We start from the raw sequence: 14,545 nt of genomic DNA, 5'->3' as shown, positions 1-14,545 counted from the left end.
AGCGTCTTTCAGCTGCTCAAAGGAGGTGGTGTCCTATGTCTTCTTCTGTCTCTTTTGATAGAAAAAGGACTCCTTTTCCACCCAAAATGGAGCGCCTCTCTCCCTCAGAGCTTCCTGCGCTGCACAAACTGTTCTTGCCTACACGCCATCCGAAACCCACTGAACCTTTGCTGGGGATGCGTGCCTGACTCCCAGCTCCGTGATGGGAGTCTCACGTCTCTGAAGTGACACTTTGTTCTTGATTCGTCGGGGCCCACTCCTGGGTTCGGTCTCTTCCGAGATGGCTTTTCGTAATTAGCCTGATACCTCTCTCAATGCTTGCCTTTAATCACAGAACATTGCCTAGTGGTGACTTGTGGTCAACGGCTGCCCAGGGGGTTGTGGAGTCTCCTTCTCTGGAGACTTTCAAAATCCGCTTGGACGAGTTCCTTTGTGGCCTCATTTAGGTGTTCCTGCTCCAGCAGGGGGACCGGACTACAGGAGCTTTCACGGTCCCTTCCAATCCCCAACATTCTGTGATTCTGTGAAAAGTTCACCTTTTAAATTAACAACAGGTATTTGCAGAAAATGCAGATCCTGATGATGACATCACTTTGCCCTAAAACACGTGGCCTTTTGCCTGAAGATTTCTTCAGGTGGAGCTTTCACATTCCTTTCATGAGTGCCGATCTCATGGAGCACAGACAAGATCTTATTCCACCCCGTTACTCTTAATACCATAGCACAAATTATTTTCTCTTCCCTCCTTCACCACCAAAACCACTAGTGCAATGACCCTGCAGGCTGCCAAAAAAACCCGAAAAATAGTTAAATTAGGAGTATAAAGCAACCTAAGGTTCCAAATTGACTCCTAAGGCCAGCAGATTGCTTGTTTCAATCATCTGGGGGTTAAATTCTTCCATAGGAAGCCCAAAGCTCTCTCGGACAAACCAGTACAGAGCTGTTAATAATAAAAACACACAAGGTTGCGATCAATCAGAAGTGATATTTTGTCCCATGCAAACTTACCTCCTAACCACAGACAAGTCATACCACTCGTGCTACCAAACGTCTTTCTGTCCTCTGAAAGGCACCCGAGTCCCATCCAAACCCTTCCCCACAAACAAGTCTTTGGGTAAATTAAGGAACGGCTGACCCTCTGAAACCCTGCCTCCCAGAACTGCAGATCATGTTTGGGCACTATCTTTAAACTCTACTTTTCAAGATCAAGTGACTTCATTACTCTGTCCGTTCCCTTCCACGCAAACAATATTTTTTTCAGCCTTCTCGAGGGTTTAAGTCCAATTCTTCAGCCTACAAAGCAGCTCTTCCACAAGGCAAAATAAAGGAGCAGGGCAGCATCTCTTGATAGCATCTGTATACAATGCCCAATATTCGCCTGTACATCGCCCGTCAAAATTGTCAAAAGTCACCTTTTGTGCTTTGCAACCTGAAAGCTGGTGTGGCCAGCTTAGACGTCCGCAGCAGAAAACTCCCTTCTTTTGCTAAGTGACATTTCCATTGATAGAGAAGAACAAGAAGCAACAGAACAAGAACTGGAGGACACTGTTCTCCCACAGACACCGTACGAATTTGATTCCCTTTCAGCTGGAGGAAGAAGCTGAGGAGAGACGGGCACTGAGGACAATCTGACATCTGCTTCCTTTCAAGGAAATGCTAAAAACTGGACTTCAACATTAAAACAAAATAAACTCTCCATCACGGTGGTCTGACACTCATACCTCTGCGGAACGAGCCTGTGCGTGGAAGACGGGAAAGCCTACCTAAATGAAGCCCAAGGACAACGTGGATACATTTGGGGAAAATATTTCTCGCTATGAATCGTGCCTGGCTACACCGACTGACTTTTAAATTGGAAACCAGACTAGCTGAACGCATGCCTCTTCCCATTTTGCTTATCCATAATATCAGCCTCCAGGATTTTCTGCCGATTTGACATTTTGCTGCTCAAAGCCTAGCCTTCTGAAGTCCCAAACATCAGCCTCGCAACAACCGGCAGCCGTTCCAGCTTCCCATGCAGCTACAAAGAGGAAACCAAAAAGATTCTTGAAAGCCCTCTATTCTGCACTTTCACACCCATCTAGATTTCAAGTTGCTTGAGAGAGTCCAGCACAGAACCACGAGGATGACTAAGGAAGTGGAGCAGCTCCCTGACAAGGGAAGGCTGAGGGAGCTGGCTCTCTTTAGCTTGGAGAAAAGGACACTGACGGGGGACCTTACTGATCTTTGTAAATATGGAAAGGGTGAGTGTCAGGAGGATGGAGCCAGGCTCTTCTCGGTGACGTCCAACGACAGGACACGGGGCAATGGGTGCCAGCTGGAACACACGAGGTTCCACTTAAATACGAGACAAAACTTTTTCACGGTAAGGGTGACAGAGCACCTTCAGCCTGGAGTTTGGGGATAGAGGTGAGTCTTCTCACGACGCAAGGCCAATACAACGCTTAAGCAATCTCAGACATCCCTTCAGGTTATTGTTACACATTTTGTGCTTTATACTCGTTGGTTCCATGCTCTCTTCAGGATGTCTCCGACGCTCGGGTGTCCAGCTGCGCGTCAAGGACATCCCCGGCTCCCAGGGGCAGTTCCCAGGCCGCGGGACGAGCTCCTGGCCTGGACCCCAGCCTGGCAGACACGGCTCCTGTCAGCGTGGAGCAGCCATCTCACATCACCATTGTCTCACCGCAGCCAGGCAACCTCTGGCACTGCTGACATCAGGGCCACCTCGAGACCCTTGTGATGCCATCGCTGAGTCACTGTCACCCTACGGCCTCACAAAAGGTGGCTGGCCATAAGTGCCTTGAGCAGCGCGCCCCCGGCCAGTCCAGCTGGTGGTACTCGCGAGCTCGAGGTCCCACTGCTGGAAGGCGAGAGGCGGAGCTGTTGCACGAGGCACACGCAAAGCCCTTCTTTCTGCACACGAGCCATCGAGGTCCTTCGGTAATGTTATCGAATATCTGTACCTCTATGGACCTCACCTATCCTAAGTATAGTCTTGCCTTCGAAGTATAACCTATCATAAGCAGAGCTGCCATTGTAACAGCAATGCCTGTAGTCCATACTAAGAATCTTTCCCGCTCTAGTACTATAGACAACTTGGATGAACCTAGAAAGTTCGTGTATACTTGCTGCTAGAATATTTTCTTCCTGCTTCTCTCTGTACTAGTCCTGCCGGTGGCACGCGAGGCGGCGAGGTCCAGCCAGCGAGACGCGAGGCGGCGAGGTCCTGCCGGCGAGACGCGAGGCGGCGCTGAGCCATCCTGACCGCAGGCTGCTGATAACCACCTGGCACCAGGGCAGCCTACCCCAGGGGAAGACCATCTCTACGCCAGGGCAGCTGCAGGCGCCATGAGCCAGCAACAGCACGAGCAGCCAGAGGAGGCCCCTGGGGACGAGACGTGCCCCATCTGCCTGGGCCAGCTGGCCAACACGGCTTGTGTGGACCCCTGCAGGCACTCCTTCTGCCTGCACTGCATCCAGCCCTGGGCCGCTCAAAGAGCCACCTGCCCGCTGTGCCGTGGGCCTATTGCGGACATCGTGCGCCTGCTGCCGCCCGCCCAGCGCGACGCCTCGGCCCACCAGCCCCGCGGAAGACTGCATCGCGACGCGGGGATGGGGCGGCAGCAGCAGCAGCGGCGCCACAGGAGCCCTTCCAGCTACCGCTCCCGCAGCATCTCGCCCCGGCGCAGGGAGCGCGGCCCTGACGAAGCACAACAGTTCTTCCGCAGCCGCTCCTGGCGCTTGCAGCGGGACAGACACATGCTGCCACAGCCCCTGTGGTACGTCGACGATGACGACGACCTAGCCTGGCTACGTTGGATCCAAGAGGAGGAGCTGGGCTCTGGCGACCACGCGGGCCGCCAGGCCAGGCGCCGCAACTGAGCGGGCGGCCGCGCCTCACGTGGGGACGGGCTGGGGGTGGCAGCCACAATTAACCCACTATTAAATTATGACTTTTCCACCCTGCAAAGCCTCTGCCTGCGCTTCTTCCTGCATAGGTCGGGGGGAGGGGGGGGGAGGGGAGCGGTGCTGAACGCAGCCCTCTCCCGCTGTCCGTGCCGCAAAGTGGTGGTTTGGGGATGTCTGCTGTTGACGGGGAATGCCTGCGAGTGGCGGGTCCCCAAGTGAGACTTGGGGATGAGAAGTCATTTGGGGGATGAGAAGTCATCATGGGAATGGGAAAGCGTTGGGGATGGGAGCGGCCACAAAGGTGACCTGGCCCGACTGGGAAAAAGGCTGACAGCAAAAGTCTCCTAAAAGCCTGGCAGAAGAGAATGCTTGCCAGCTGGGGAACCGCGCCTGGCAACGCGCAGCATCCTTGCAAGGCGCTGCTGGCCTCCTGCAAGTGCAGCCTAAGGGTACCTAAGAACCAGAGACTTCCTGAAGACACCACCACCAAGGGCAAAAGGAAGCAACTAGAAGAGCAACGGGCTGTCTGAGAAGGAGGAATTGAGGGGAAAGCCTACCTAAATTGATTCCATCGTGATCTGGGGCGGATCCTTGCTTGACCACGTCTACAGAGCCCAGACGGATGTCAAGCAACTGCCACAGCCTTGGGAGGTGAGCTACAGAAGCTTCATTACCTACCCTTGTTACTGTGATGAGGTACAAGATTTCAAACTTCTGCAGCTGCTAGAGGAAGAGCAGACAACAGCAACTGTGTATTTGCCTTTAGAAATTGCTTAATCCAGGAATTATTGCTGGATTACTGTGCTAGGTGGATGTTAGTGGTGGGTTTTTGTTTTTACAAAACATCAGTTACCATACAACAGTTTTTCCAATTTGAGTATTTGTATAAGAAAGCAGATTATACCTGATCCACCTGGTGATCATATACATATTATATGAATTAATTAGCTTTCGTTTTCCTGGTGTTCCCGCCACACACAAACCCTCTCTGAGCAAAATCAGTGAGGCTAAGCAAGCATCCATGCATTGCCTGAAAACAGCCTTCCCAGATCTATTTATGACAGCGTAACGACAGAGTTTGGGTGCGAGTGAAAGCTCCATATGTACTCTGTTTCTGGTTTTTGGTTTTGTTCTTACAGCAGCTCGGATACATGGTGACATGTTTAATATTCCATAAGCTGTAAGTGCTGAAGCACAGTGAGAAGGTTCAAGGTGACGAGAAAAACTTCCAAAGCCTTCAAAGTGAAACACAATTAAGCATTTACCTCCAGATTTCTCATAACCTGAGGGAAGAAAGCTGCATGCAAACCTTTCTCAGCCAGCCATCTGTTTATCCCTGTAACATTTTCTATCTGTTTTTCACATTGTTCTTAGTGGCCAACTTCAGGTGAATCCCCAAGCGGCTCCACAAAACCTCTAAAGCACCCAGCAAGTCTGAAACGCTGCCTCCATACCACAGTTCAGACTTCTCCACCCCATCCCCAGGGATGTAGCACACCATGATTAGTCTAGGCTGCAACAACCTTCGTAGTTTAGCAGCCAGACCAAGGCGTGAAAACTGAAATTAAGTAGAGACAAGGCAACTCCAGCCCCAAGAGGCCTCCCAGAGCCAGAAGCCTTAGGTCAGGGTCACGGCTTTTCAGCCAAAAGCTCGGAGGCAGCACCCTGCCCACAAGGCAGAGCAGCTTCACAGGCGGTACCAGCCGATGTGCCTGGGGACAGACCTGCAGCTCCCCAGGCAATGGGAGGCGCCAAGTATGAATGTTCCCAAGCCGCCGCCACCTCCCTGCTCCCATGCACTGCATCCTGACCTTGCCTGGTGCTAGCCTCCGACCTGCCCACGTCCCAGGAGGGAGGACAATGCAAGCCAAAGCCAGGCTTCAGCTGCCTCCTGGGGGCTGCAAGAGACAGACGAGCTGGTTAGAAGGGGCAGGGAGTGCTCAGCACAATCACGGAACGGTTTGCGTTGGAAGGGACTCAAAGCCCATCTAGCTCCAGCCCCCTGCCATGGGCAGGGATGCTTCGCACCAGCCCAGGCTGCCCAAAGCCCCATCCAGCCTGGCCTTGGGCACTTTTGTGGTCCATATACACCAGAAGTGTTTTAAAGACTGCTTAACCCATTTAACGTCTACTTACCCTCAAAGGCACACTCCTGCTCCTCCATCCATCAAACCCTCTCAGTCTCTCCAGGCTCTAGCACTCATTTGACCTCTCGGCAAGCCAATTCACCTACCAGAATTGAACGGCTTTCCATCAGGTTCCTGAGCTGAATCCCTACTGAGAGGTTAAAAAAGCCTTGGAGAAAGCCTGAGGAAAGCTACAGGTGGATGCTATCATCCTTCTCAGCAACAGCAAGCTGTCACAGCGCTGTTCTGTTAAATGAATAGTTAAGGAGCTTGCAGACAATTGGACATTATGATTCCTCTAACAACTCAAAACAGACGCATGTTTGAGGAGTTTAGCTACTGAAAATTACCAAACAGGGGAAGCGCTTTTTGTGCGCTGCATAATAGCAGCATGCCAAGGACATAAAGGCTTTCCTTTGTGTTAACTGCAGTAGCAACAGCTTTTGCTAGAACTGCAGCCACATCTTCCACCCTCACACGTTTTTGAAATGCTAGGATGTGGCACAGCCTCCCTCCCCCTTCCCACTGGGGGAAGCTAGGACAGCAGACACTGAACTTCAATTATTTAGTTGATGTTTCAATTCAATGTAATATTTCAGTTATCAACTTCAAATAGTAAGCAAAATAATTCAATACCATCTCCTTTTTGATATCTAGAATATACTTAAAGGAGGAGCTTGTTGTGCAAGGATGACAACATCAGGTGACAGCAGTAAAATCCAGCAAGTAGCCAGCGAGCACATTGCTCACAAGCTCATTTTAGCAAGGCCTTACTGTAAGTATCATCATGCACTGGTTCTGAAAATTACTGAAAGTACGAGCCTGATGCAAGCAGCACAAGGGGATAGGAGTTTGAAGCATTACTGTGAGTACCAGCCTCACACCTCACTAGAAAAGAAGGATATTCAAGTTACCTCCCCCTTAAGCTGTGTCAAAACTTTGTGGGAGGCATCTAGAATTTCTGAAAGAGCACCAAAACAAAGGCTAACACATGCTGGAATCCCTAAACGAGAAGGCTGGAGCATGTGCACCATGTCCTGAAGCATTTCTGGTACTAGATAATCATCATTTCCAGCAGAAGCATCTCTAACCTAAACCAGCAGATACTGAGACCTCTGAAACCATTTGCAGAGCTGTACTTCTCCACCCCACATGCACTTCTCAAGTACAGACAAATAAAGAATTTCTAATGTCTAAGTCTAAACCTATTAAAAACAGTTTAAAATTGTTACCCCTTGTCCTGTCTTTATCCCCCCTAAAACACTGGGGCACTCTTTCCACCCACCACTGAAACTGAGACAGGAGTCAGTTTCCTCTGGAACTGTGAAATAATCAGCCCAGCAAAGACCAAGGGCTGACAAGAGGTGACCTTCAGGTATGTAAGACACCTTGCTGACAACCAGAATTCATCGCAGGATCTGCACGGCTGCAGATGCACCAGACAGACCCAGCCCATACAGCCTTAATTGCCCAAGCCATGTTAACCCTCATTAGACAGCTCGACTTCCCTCCTCCCGACCCACCTTAAAACACCTTAAAACACATAATGTTTTATGGAAACATTAAAAACCATAGAAAAGGCCTTGTACCACAAAAAATAAGGATCCATCGTTGCTAAATGAAACTGCAAGGCTTGCACTGGGTTCTTAGTGAGAAAATGGAAATCATGCTGACATACAATTGTTCCACCCCCGGGTTCGCCTTCACACATTTCTTACAGGTCAATTTTAAAGAATTAAGTCTTGTTCAGCTAAACATCTGGTGGCTGTTGCTAGAGGAAACAGACTATCTGCAACATTTGAGCAAAAATAATGAGTTACATAAAAGCCAGACCGCATAAGGAAGAACAAGCGTTTTGCCAGCCTACGAATCTCAAACATTACAGGAACCTGTGTGTTTAATTTTGGGGTTAGAATATCATGAAGTTAACTTGTATGCATTACAAAAGCAATAAAGATTCAAGTTTTTGCTAAATGTATGGAAATATAATCGTGCTGTATTGTAATTAACCTTCTGGCTAGCAGCTGTCCTCGAGACCTTCCTTAGGCAGTCTGCTAGAGATGAGTTACAGCTTGGGGTGGACCAGTTCAGCTCCAGGCATTTTCAGGCTCAGATCAAGTCTGTACAAGCTGAAGAGTTAAACAGGGTGGTTTTGGTCATTAACAGTTTGAGTTAGGCCCCCCATACTTTGTGGAAGAATATTTTCCTGTAGCTGCTGAGCACCTTTTTGGTCACTGTCCCCTTGCCCTTCTGGGTATATCAGTGCTTTACAACCAACACCCAACAGGTGAAGCCACACTGTGCCGAACTGGAGGCGCGACTGTGGAAAGAGTTCATAGCTGAAAAGGAACCCTAATGGCATCACCATTTGAGTCCCCAAGACACCTTATAAGATTACAGATCTTTGATACAGGCTCTACAAATCACGAAGTCCCACAACAGGGGAGGCAGCATTCCCAAGAACATCTCAAACCGCGTAACTTGAATATACTGGAATTGCACTTCACATTATGTACCTTTCTACAAATAGATATTGCTGTTCTTTGAGGAGAGCTTCAGCACTTAAATAATCCAGAAGCCTGATGGATGACTAATACAACTAGAAAGCTTCGCGTGCAGAAGGATATTTTAGCTACCACACATCATCAGGATGACTCTCAGTGCACAGCCCCAGAGCAGCAGAGGCACCTATGGGTTTCACTGCTGTCCCCCTTTTTGGGCATCGAGGCTCAGGCTTTGGGTCCAGCTGGCTTGCGTTGGTATTGCATGGAGAAGTCCACCTGCAACCCACCCCAATCGATTTGATGGCACAGTACCGTCCGGCACAAGCCGCCACTGGTCCAGGTCTACCACATACTGGCACACACCGCATCTACTACAAGGCAGAAAGCCACTCCAAAGCTCCACTTACTGAGCACAGCAGAGATGTGCCACACAAGCAACTGCTCAATCTGGGAATTTCACCATTTAATCAGCTGCTGTTGCTCCTGTTCATCTGTGCCACCTGGGATAAAATCTGGTCCTAAAGCCACACTCCTGAAACTTAAGGTGGCACTGCAGGTTCACCAAGCATACTGGAGGAAAACAGGGCAGGCTGGGGAGCTAGCCCCTCTCTTGTACAGCCAAAGCCTGTTTTTGCAGCATAGACACACAAGCAGAAGGGCCTGGCACAGGTTTCACTGGAGCTGGGAAGAGTCATGCCGGTGTGCCTCTGCTTGGGGATCCCAACAGAGGGAGCGTGCAGATGGAGGCTCCCTGAATGGGTAAGGTGCTGGCTTACAGAGGAGCATGGGAGAATGAAAGTCGTGAAATAGGAAAACCAGAGCTGGTTTAAGTGTTAAAATACACAGAAAGATAAGACAGGAGGCAGGAACAGGATACAAGCGTAGGCAGCTCAGGAGCAAGATCTGTGGCTGAGACAGCAGCACTTTTCAGTGTCTTGGAACCGATAAAGAGTTTCAGTAATGCATTATCAACAATCAGAAAACAACATGCACTTGGGTCTCCTCAGCATCTGATCTCACGTTCACATTGCCTAGCAGTCTGTGCTAAAAATCTACATCTTTGTGTCAGTGGCTGAACAGAAAGCAAGCGAGGGAGGCAAGTTAAACATTGTGAGCTGGGCAGAAGCTTCTCTCAAGCTGAAAAGCACACTATGATCCCAAACCCCATGGAAACAGTTTCATCTGATAAAGTTCTCAAGATCCCAGACTTGCAGGTAGGGAAGAAGAAAAACAAGCCAGTGACTTCTGTCATGAAAGAAACCCTCCGCAACATCACATCAACAAAGTGGGCTGCTTCAGACTCCAGGGCCTTGCTTATCTTTAAGACAAAATAATATAAAAACAAAGCAGAGTCAGATGCCTACAGACTGCTGCGTTCACATGAAGATATTAAAAGCACTGTACTGCACCAGCCTGAATTGCTCAAACTAAAGACTTTTCAAACAATTAATGGCACTCCTACTACTGGCACCAAAAAGAGATAAATCAGTTTCAGGGGATGAAACTGCATAATAATTGGACATACCATACAAAGCAAAATTGAAAACCGATTTCTCTTCCAGGCTTGAAGCTACTGAAAGCATCAAACTATCAGCTGCTCATTTGTTCCCCCTGCCCCCATTGAAATTACCAAAAGTCAAAAGTTTATTAGGCTATCTACACAAAGTTTAACCACACAAAGTTTAAAATGAAAATTACAATTTAGAAAGAATTTGTTTTGTGAAGCCATTTTGTTCAAAAGTAGAAACAGTACCCCAAAAGGATGAGACCATTAAGATCTGAAACCAAAGACCCAAAGCATTTAATCACTATTACTTAGTCTGCACTGGCTTACGTTCAAACAACAGAAAAAATTTGTTGCCTTTTTTCAGAAGCCCAAAAAGGAAACTGTAGTGCCACTTTCACTCCTGCAGTACTCATTACAAACACCCCAAAAATGCATGCCAAGCAGAGGCACATTGCTCTCTAAAGGTCCTCTCTTATCAAACCAAAACTCTTGCTTTTTTTTGTTTTGTTTACTTTCATCACTACCACCTATTTTGTGAAGTCAAGGTATCTATCCACACTGACATCAAATACCCACCTATGAACGTTACTTCCTTTGCTTTCTCTGTTCTGGAGAAGAAAACTCAGCATCTTTTGAGTTTTTTTATTAAAATTAACCAATGAAACAAGCAGAATAGGTAACCCAGCCCATATTTTACACATCACACCAGAACAAATGCTCATTTACAAAGCACGTCAATTCTCCTCCTGGTAACAGAGTTAAAACACTTGTCTAGAGGCTTCAGCTCCTTACAAAAGACTTTGGACTCTCCCTGACTATCCTGCCCCATTTCCTTGTTGAAGATATTCATTGTTGACAGGCAGCATTGCAGCTACCTAGTTTTCAGCTCAACATGCACATTTCTAAAAATAAATAAAGCTACGGAAAGTAGATCAGAGATGCAAGTTCCCAGAGAAGTTACTTCAGGTAAGAAAAATGCTCGCAAAACTGAGAGAAAATACTAAAAAGGAAATAAGGCATAGGAATTGAACTACTTGCATTTGAGTCTCCTGGCATAACTCCACAGACTTAATAATTAGATACTTCTTAGGAACAGAGGAAAGAGCTGCATGCTAAGACCCTCCAGAATATGAAGCCACATGGTACTCACCACACGTGTTGCAATTCACTTCTTGTGTCTGCTATCTGAAATCAGAGGGCAGGAAGTGCTGGGGCATAGGAGCAGCACAGCAGCTAGCCAGTCATATCTGTAATGAATCTGGAAGGCAAAAGAAAACATTTTAGAAAATCTAAAGGCAACAGCTAAAGCTAGCAACTTCCAATCTTGCTTTATTCTGCTAAGAAATAAAAGCACGGTTTACAGTTTTCAGTTTAATACAACTTCCATGTGTACTGCATAAGAAACTGAGCCGAACAGCACTTCCTACAGAAAAAATCTAGTATTTCTTCTTACCCCTGTGTCTCGGCAAACTAACAGCCTTCTGTGCAACAACATGAACCTCAGTTCAGAAGACAACAGGGTTTTCTTAAAACACAAGTTTCCGTCTCTGGAAATTCTGCCTTTTGTTTTTGGTAAACTGCATTTCCCCACCTTGGGAAACAGGTTCCCAAACATGCAGCAGCATCCCTGGGCTGACTACACCACCTGCGATGCTCCGGGCAGTTTGGTCAGCACAAGAGGCTTTGTTTGTTTGCGCCTTTTTCCTCAAAAAAAAAAAACACCCTCCAGTACATGTAGCCCCTGCGACAGGGAGGTGAAGGTTGAACCGAAATGAAACTGTTCAAAAATATTTCTGGAAAGCTCTGCTTCGAATGAGCAAATACAGGTTACTCTGTTCTGCATTCAAAACTTAGGTGCTTAACTTCCTTTGGAGAAAGAGCATGGGCTGTTCTAACCAAAATCATGATTATAAAAGCAACCTCAAGTTCCAAGAAAACTGACAGTCCGCTCAAAACAGGCCCCAAAACGCTGCAGTGCCATGTCAGACTCCCTTACACGTGCTGCTCTGCAATGGACTACAAGCAACCAGGCTCCCTAATGTCCAGGGGTATGCAGAGCTAGCACTTTTATTTTCATAACTATCACAGGAGGGAAAGTTTAAGGGTCTATACGGCCCCCTCCATCCGCTTGTTCTGTAGGCACATGGGGAGAACTGGTCCCCCTACGCTGGCCACTGCAGCAGGGGATGTCTGTCACTTGGCCTGCACTCCATGTCAGCCAGGAACGTATTTCTCCCATTTCCAACATCAAGTACAAGATACAAAGTCATCACCGTGCTGCCAGGAGGCACCACTTTGACCAAAGCACACAAGGTTTTGGTCCCCCTCTGCCCTGTGCTGTTACAAACCTGTTGTCAGCCCAGCCTCAGTCACGCACACGTTCCTCCAGAGGCGTTCACCACCTCTCTCCTCGAGGAACTACGGGGATTGCTCATTGGCGTTGCACAGGACTTCAGAAGTCCCACTGAGCTCACAGCAGGCGTCGTTATTAATCCTCGCCTACAATTACCCAGCACCAGCTTGTCAAGGAAGCCACCCAGGCGAGGAAAACACAGCGCAGCCCGACCACTCCAGCGCACAGCCATTCCAGTGGAATGAAGAGGCGTGAGGTTGAGTACATCCCCCAATATTTTATTGCAAAGCACGTAAGGCAAACTTCAAGTAGAAGTGTTTTACGTGATTTGACCAGGCCAAAGGCTACAGCAAGGAAGAACCGGCCAAACTCGTCCCAATCCAAGCCCTACAAGAAACAGAAAATTGTGAGTCCTCTATTCACAGCAGAGGAGGGGTTGCAGCGTCCTCCAGTTGCTTGACAAAGTACCGAGCAGCACTCCTGGGCAAAGGGTAGGAGCAGCCCATTAACATGGCAGTCCACATATTTAAACGCTGAGCACCTTTAGCCCAGTGAAGCTTGCTCTTTCACCACCTTGAACGTGCCCTAGTTAAACTTACAAGGAAAACAGAAGCAACGCACTCAAATTCCTAACAGGGATCATTGACCAAAGACTGCCTCGGTATCTCCACATAAATACCAACTTCTACTGAGAACTGGCATCTCCCAACAAGGAAGCTAGACAGGAGACTATTTATAACCTGCTCCACGTCACAGTGATTTACTTTAGGAATAAAACTAAATCATTTCACGCTCTGCTAAGGCTAAAGTTTGAACCAGGGGTTAGACATTATTCACATTCTGCTTGAAGAACGGGAACGCTGGCACAGTACAAAAGAGGCAAAGTACAACGTAAGAAGATCCCCAGCGCAGGTCCATCCCTGCCATTTCCTGCTGGCAAAGTCAAGTTACGAAAACCCGTCCCCACCTCGCACAAGACATTCGCTAACAGACCTTTCGACCTGCAGCACAGCAAACACAGCTCCTCCTGTATTCACATAACAGCGCCTCCTCGGACGGACTCCAGCCTCCTAGGAGCATTTGAAGCTCAAAAGATGGAGCTCATTTTCCAGCCTTAACCCAGCCACGCACTGACGATGCTGGGCTCACCCAGAAGTGCGCTCTGGAGCGAGATCGCTCAAGCAACGTGTGGAGGACCCCGGAGTAATGGGAGGATCCAGCTCACGGCTGCAACATACGTTAAACCTGGACTAGAAGCCAGCAACCTCGTTCAGCTGTTAAGCATGGCACAAAATTAAGCCGCCTCTTGGAGTGAGGAAAAGCAATGGTTAACACGCAAGAATATGTGGACAACCCGGTTGGAGCACAAGTTTATTATGGTAATGAGCTCCAGCCTTTCCACGTTCAGAGAGCCTCACGGCCCAAAACCTAAAATTATGCAGAAGACAGGTGAGCGCATCTGTTCTTTATGGGAAGACTGAGGCTGCTACAGAAAGAAGGAATGAGAATGAAAGGCTGTCCAAAACCACAAACAGCAAGACAGACCCCTTCCAGCTTTTGACAGATAATTAAATTTTTGTGTGCTTAATTAGTACCTCCAGACACTTGGCGCACTTCCTGTGACATCTCCTTGATGGCACTAGCTATAGGCCTTAGGCTTGGGGACATACATCTCAGCTTGAAAGCAACAGACCTTGGCTTTGCATGGCCATGCAGAAATAATGCAGAATCCTTCAACCAGGTCGCTCTGGTTCCCACCAAGCAACTGACTTCAGGAAGAGGAAACTTATTTTGGAGTGCCATAAGCAGAGAGATAGGAAGCATTCAGGGGTGTGAAACCGTGTCTAGATATCATATTGTTCAGGCAAGCCCCATGGACACCCAAACGCCCTTCTAGCTGTCAGTGAGAGGAAGAGGACACACCAGAGGTTTTCAGTATCGCTAGATATTTTTCCCCATTACTTCTCAAAGCAAGGAGCAGTCAAGAAGCCAACTTTGCAGTTTGTTTTAGGTTCAGAGTCAAAACTAACATCCCTGAAGGCACCTCATGAATAGCTGAATTTGCTACCTTAATGTACATGGCCAGATCTTTCATCTCCTCGTGGGGCCGTGGCAATCTCTGACAGTCAGAACCAAGAGATGAGAT

General features: G+C 48.1%; 1 protein-coding gene across 2 annotated transcripts in view; it reads right to left on the bottom strand.

Moving 5' to 3' along the window:
- CSNK1G1 (casein kinase 1 gamma 1) overlaps positions 1–14,545 on the bottom strand; it is a 150,359-nt gene that overhangs the window by 121,282 nt on the left and 14,532 nt on the right. Inside the window, exons 1-2 of one of the 2 annotated variants that reach the window (XM_048081391.2) lie at positions 12,395–12,765; positions 11,197–11,304 (exon numbers count right to left, since the gene is read on the bottom strand). The gene's annotated coding sequence lies outside the window, so the exon portion shown is untranslated. Of the gene's footprint in view, positions 1–11,196; positions 11,305–12,394; positions 12,766–14,545 lie in introns of those variants that run through there. The other variant, XM_067003977.1, reaches the window with a different exon arrangement.

This window comes from Anser cygnoides, chromosome 11, assembly GCF_040182565.1.
Source record: "Anser cygnoides isolate HZ-2024a breed goose chromosome 11, Taihu_goose_T2T_genome, whole genome shotgun sequence".
Taxonomy (NCBI): Eukaryota; Metazoa; Chordata; class Aves; order Anseriformes; family Anatidae; genus Anser; species Anser cygnoides.
The sequence above is the reverse complement of the archived record's forward strand: the minus strand, read 5'-3'. Positions and strand labels throughout refer to the sequence as shown.